Raw genomic sequence first — 6,523 nt, 5'->3', positions numbered from 1 at the left:
GTCACGAGCAATAATGAGAAAAGACTTTGAAGCCGGTAGCAATCAGTTTAGGTCTCCATTGTTGTCGTTTTTATGAGTGACACTGAGATTTCAGAATTGAAATAATGGCCGTGTCCCCTCTCTAGCTTCCCAAACCGTGTTGAACGAATGCATCTATCCCCATTGAGGTGTTTTAAATACTAGATTTATTTGTGGAAAAAATTTAAATATTTATGCGTTAAAAAACTTGTATCAAAATTTTTAAAATTTTGTGGGAAAAGAAATTCAAATTTCTATAAAATTATGTTCAAACCTTTAAAATTTGGTAAATAAAAAAAAAATTTTAAAAAAACAAACATAAAACTTTGTGTATGGTAACAATTATACCATATTATACATAGTATAATTCTAATAAAACTTTAAAATTTGACAAACTAATATCAACGTGTGTACGTTGTAACAATTATAATTTTTGGTACAAATAAATGTAAAAATAACGACATAATATCATTGATAGATACCCCTAATGAGGCACTCAGCCTGGAAGTATAGAGGGTAGTAGATTCAGACAGTTAGATAGTACTCTCTCTTGAGGGCTCCAAATTCACCAAAAAAAAAAAAAAAGTAGATCCTGACTGCAGGGGAACACTTAGCGATTCAAGAGAAAGGGCCCCCTTCGCGTACAACGGCGGTGCGGGCACCCAGGCGACCAAGGTGCACTGTCGGTGTGTCCCGGTTGGGTTTCTAGTTGGCCCGGATTGACGACCAAGTTTTGTAGTTGGCGTGTCCCGATTGAACCCTCACACGGCTTGGGTGGCGCGACTAGGCTATGTAGTCCGTGTGTCCCTAATCGGGTGACTCAGTTGATCCAGACGGGCGACCAGGCAAGGCATTCGAAGTGTCCCCGACTGAGTGCGCGCTCCAGAGGCAGTTATAGGCAGATTCTGCGGGGATTTTTTCCTTGCGCAACAAGCAGTTTCCTTTTCTCGTTTTAGGCAGTTACCGCTCTAATTATGGCAGATTCTAAAGCTTGTTTAGTTATTCCCCCCCCCCCCCCCCCCCCCCTCACCTTATAGATGATCTATTTTCTTGTATAAATACCCCCTCGAGGTTACCTTGTAATGGGTCGGATTTTTCAATCAAATAACGTTACTCTGCTCTGTTCTCTACAAAATACTTTGTCTCGTTAGACCTATATTTTACGGTAGTGTTGGCTCGCCGATCGGCTACTCTAGGTAGGGGTGGGAATAGGCCAGGCCCCTTGTAGGGGCCTATGTCCAGGCCTAATTAAAGCCTAGTTAGGCCTAGCTCGTTTAGTAAAAAGGCCAGGTTTGAGCCAATTTCAAAGCCTATTAAACTAAATAGGCCAGGCCTATATATACTAGGCTCGGCCTTCAGGCCTACAGCCCTGGCCTATATATATATATATATATATATATAATTTAGAATATAACCCCAAGTATATATAATTATCAAACCCTAACCCTGCACCTCCAAAATTCCATTCTAAATTATGACTCAACTATAAACATTGATGTTAATCCTGCTATAAGTGTTCTTATTGTGTAATTTTTTTTTATTAACTGTTCTTACTATCATAATATTTAATGAAATGTCACAACTTAATTATGTGAGTTGATTGTTAATTATTTACGATATTATATAGGATAACAAACAATAATACAATTGAATTTATTTCTAAATAAGTTAACGAGCATGCTGAAGTCGTGACTTGTTTTGTTTTATTTTATATTTATTTTCTATTACGTTTGCATTGTGGTGATATACTTATATAATTATGTATTAGTTTTGTATTAGGTACATTTCTTATATTATTTAGATATACTAAAGTTTTTAAAAAGTCTTAAAATGTAGGCTTTAATAGGCTCAAGGTAAGACTTACTTTGAAGCATTTTTAATGACCTAAATATTAAATAGACTTTTAAAAAGGCTTCATGTCAGGCCAGGTTAATTGCAGGCTCAGGCTTGAGCCTAACAAAAAGCCTACATACAGGCTCAGGCCCGGGCCTAGGCCTTAGATATTCGTAACAGGCCCAGGCCTAATTTTTCAAAGCTCGGCTCGGCTCGGCCCATTTCCACCCCTAACTCTAGGCCGTAAAATCAACAATCATTTTTTAAAATATAATATACCCGAAAAATTAGAAAAATTCTCCATCCCGGCCCATACCTACGGGAAGTTAAGTCCGTTCTTTAATCAATTTCTAGTCAAAATGTTAATTAACACAAAGTTTAATAATCAAATAAAAAATTAGAAATCTAATTCCTAATTACAAAAATTAAAATACTAATATATAAACAGACACAGACACACAGTACACACGCAATTTATATATAAAGACACAGTAGAAGCATGATGACAGTGTTGTGGCAATTAAAAGAGACAATACACGGCAATGATGACGTTGTCAGAACAGTCAACAAAATCAAAGATAAGTATGGAGTATATATTATTGTTACTATTATTATTATTATTAATATTAATTTTCTTTTCTTTTGCTTTCTATCAATTATTTATATCGTTTGGCCTACTGCAACTTATTCAATAATGAAATCAATATTGTGGAAAATTCTACACACTACATAATATGGCAAGCAAGCTCCGCGATGTCAATTATATTAAATAGCAAGTTTTGCGCTGTCACTCAAATTAAATAGTAAGCTCCACGCTGTCACTCAAATTACATAATAAGTTTCGCGTTGTAACTTAAATTACATGACAAGTTCTATGTTGTCACCTAAGTAACATGGTTAGTTCCGCGCTGCCTATAAGTTATAACAATGATGGTAGCAAATGAGAAAGTACGCAATTGGTCACAAGAAAGTAAGATAAGAATTTCTGGACATATCTTTTAACCAAGAATCCCATGTTTAATCAAAACTAAAGACATGCCTTTCTAATCATATGTTATTTATTTATCTTGCAAGAAATAATAATTCTCAAAGGCTTATCGAACATGAAGAATCACTTGAGATTCAGACAGAAGGAGTTAATGGCATAAAATTAAAGAAGACCCTTTATAGTCCTAAAGATTGTGCTCATAGTTGTACTCTTTTTCCCTTAGTTAAAGTTTTTTTTTCACTGATTTTTATTAGTATAAGGTTTTTAACGAGTCAACTAGCGTAATCTGGGCCCCCTACACTCATCCCTGGCTTAGGGGGCTCACCATGGACATCTTAGTTGAACCGTTGCGTCCAAAAGGACCACCACCTAAACGGTCACACCCATTCAATGATGCGTCGGATAAGGAGTAATTGGTTGGGAGAAGATTTGACTTTTAGAAGCGGAAAAAGGATTAGAGAATATTTTTGAGATACTTTCTTGAGACATATGCTTCGCGAAATCTCAAGAAAGTGAGGGACTTGAGTGAAAATGGTTACATTTTAAGTGATTTTACTTGCACGCTTGCACCAGTTACTTGCACTTACACATGTTACTTGCACCAAATTAAAGTTTGAGTTATTTACAAAAATGTCACTGCATCCTTTTAAAAAAAAATTACATATGATCCATTAAATCTGAACACGTGGATCTCAGTTCTTTCCTGGACATTGATTCTCACATAAGCGCACCCCTATAAAAAGCGAGGTTGAATAAATTTTAAAATCCGTATTTTATAAGTTAGAATAATGTATTCTAAAAAATAATAATAATAATGTATTTTATGTGTTATTGGACTATGGTCCACACACAATAATGATTAGTCTTTGTCCCGAAAGAGATATGGACGACCCAGATTAGATCTCAGCAAAGACTTTGAAGCCTGTAGCAATCAGTTTAGGTCTCCATTGTCGTTGATTCCACAATTGTTGTTTTTATCAGTGACACTGAGATTTGACAAACCGTGTGGAAAAAATTTAAATATTTATGCCTTAAAAAAATTATATCAAAATTTTGTGGGAAAAGAAATTCAAATTTTTGCAAAATTATTTCCAAACCTTTAAAATTTGGTAAATCTATACTTCTATACTATATATAAAAACAAAATCAAGGAATTTTAACTTCCCGCCCAATTCCTAAAAAATCTATATTCATAATAAAATATATTGATTTCTACTTTCCCATTCGTACAATAATTCTGCGTTAAAATTCTATTCTAATGTTATAAAATGGTGTAATACAATCTATACTATATATAAAAACAAAATCCTGGAATTTTAACATCCCGCCCAATTCCTAAAAAATCTCTCTACCTAATAAAATATATTGATTTCTACTATACATTCGTACAATAATTCTGTGTTAAAATCTATATATATATATATATAAAAGTAAAATCCTCCTAGCCAAATTTTCCCCCCAAAACTTAGGGACAATTATGTAAATTTATAAATATTCTGTGTGTGAAGTTTATGGAAAGAATATTATGGTAATCTATATATAATTAATAATTAAATTCATAAACATTCCTGTGAAATGTAGTTGTAATTGTTAGGGTATGCATATGGAAATTATATATACACGTACTCCTTTTAATGGTAAGGAATATTTCGTCAAAATTATAATTAATCTATAATATAATAATAATAATAATAATAATAATAATAATAATAATAATAATAATAATAATAATAATAATAATAATAATAATAATGATGTTATTACCTTAATTACAAATTATTATACTTTCCTTTTGAATTAGTATTTTTCACCTATAAATACAAATTATACTTTCATTTGCACTCTATATTGTTCTCTGGTTCTGAATGCAGCCTGCAAAGCTAGGTGCTCAGATCTCATAGTTCATTTCAAGGTAATATTATGATTCCGATAGGTGTAAACTATGTTCACGTTTTCATCTTTATTTTGATTTGTTAGGGGTTTGTATATCATGATATGTTGTTACAGTGTGTCCAAGTGTATGTTCAGTTACTGGTGTAAATGTATGTATACTTGGGGTATATGTTATTTGATTTTGACGTTTTTTCTTTAAATACCCTGAGATTAAAGTGTTGCATTCTGCATGTTGGATTGGTTGTTTTCATCAATTTATTGTGATTTTTTGTGTTCAGTTACTTGATTAAAAAGTAGGACCTCTAGCCTACTGTGAATGGATTTCAACAAAAAGAGATTGAGGAGGAGGGGGCTTGGTAACAGAACCCTAATGTTTTAGTTTTTATGGAAGAGCATAGAGATGCGATTGAGGATGATAACGACGGTGATTTTGATAATGTTGTAAGATTTTATGAAACTTAGAGTTAGTATGTTGACTTCGAGATTTGTACATGTCATTCAAGTTTCTATGTCTTTTTTTTTTTTAAAAAAACAAGCAGCGTTAAGTGTTTACGTGGTTCTTGGGCAAAACAACAATCAAGCAAAATCTAAATCGAATTGAAGGGTGAAGACGTTGTAGATAGAGGTCATTTCTCATCCAACTTTGCCTTTTTCTAAAGAGAGTGGGAATGTGAGGGTGAGGAAAGAGAAAAATGAAATGGATGGATTTTTTTTTTTTTACCCGAAGTTTCTATGTTTTCCTTATACAAATTTATAATTGTAAATTTATATTAATAAATGATTATTGTAAATTTATATTAATACAATGTAATAGAGTCAATAGCATTAAAAAAATAATAATTTTTAAGACAAGTATAATTTATTTTATATTGTGGATACATTACTTTTAATAATATTATACCTTAATTATAAAAATTCTACCTAATAATTTTAGTATTAAATGTTATAAAATAATTACCATAAACAATGTTTAATAATTGCCAAATTCTATTAGGCAATAAAAAATTACTATTATAAAATCTTTTGTAATATGGATGCATTATTTTTAATTATTTCGATTTAATAATATTATATTTTATGTATAAAAATTCAAAATAATACTTTTAGTACTATTGAATATTGATTGACTAACAATTATTTTAATTATTAAGGCAATTAATAGCTATTTAGATTTAAAAAAATTTCAAATATATGAATTATACATAGTAGCATGGAATCAATTAGTAAGACAATTATATTAGGTGATCTAATAAATAATTTATTTTTTAAATTATATATCCCCTCTTTAATAATGAATATTTTCTTAAAGTATATTCATTCTTGGTAGATATCTTAAAGTATATTAGTTAAAGTATAACTATATTCATAGACTATGGTTATCAATATAAAATTAAAAGTATATAATGTATAATATTATTAGTACAAAATAAATTATACTTACCTTAATAATTAATTATTAATATTATTGCCTAATAATTATATATATTGTTACCTTTTTCGGTGTAATTATTATGGTAATTTATATACACATATATTTTTATACTTAATGTATAATATTATTGGCATGAAATAAATTATACTTACCTTAATATATAATTAATTTTTAATATAATTTTCTTATTTTTATTAAAGATAATTATTCTACTAATTTTTCTTTCATTCTTTTGTGTGATTATTATGGTAATGTATTTAAATTTGGAAGATATTAATACAAATATTATAATTAATATAATTAATGAAATTATTATGGTAATTGCCACAATATTTGGTACTTATAATTAATATAATTAA

Source organism: Ipomoea nil, unplaced genomic scaffold, assembly GCF_001879475.1.
Source record: "Ipomoea nil cultivar Tokyo-kokei standard unplaced genomic scaffold, Asagao_1.1 scaffold2845, whole genome shotgun sequence".
Taxonomy (NCBI): domain Eukaryota; kingdom Viridiplantae; phylum Streptophyta; class Magnoliopsida; order Solanales; family Convolvulaceae; genus Ipomoea; species Ipomoea nil.
Note: the sequence above shows the minus strand (reverse complement) of the source record.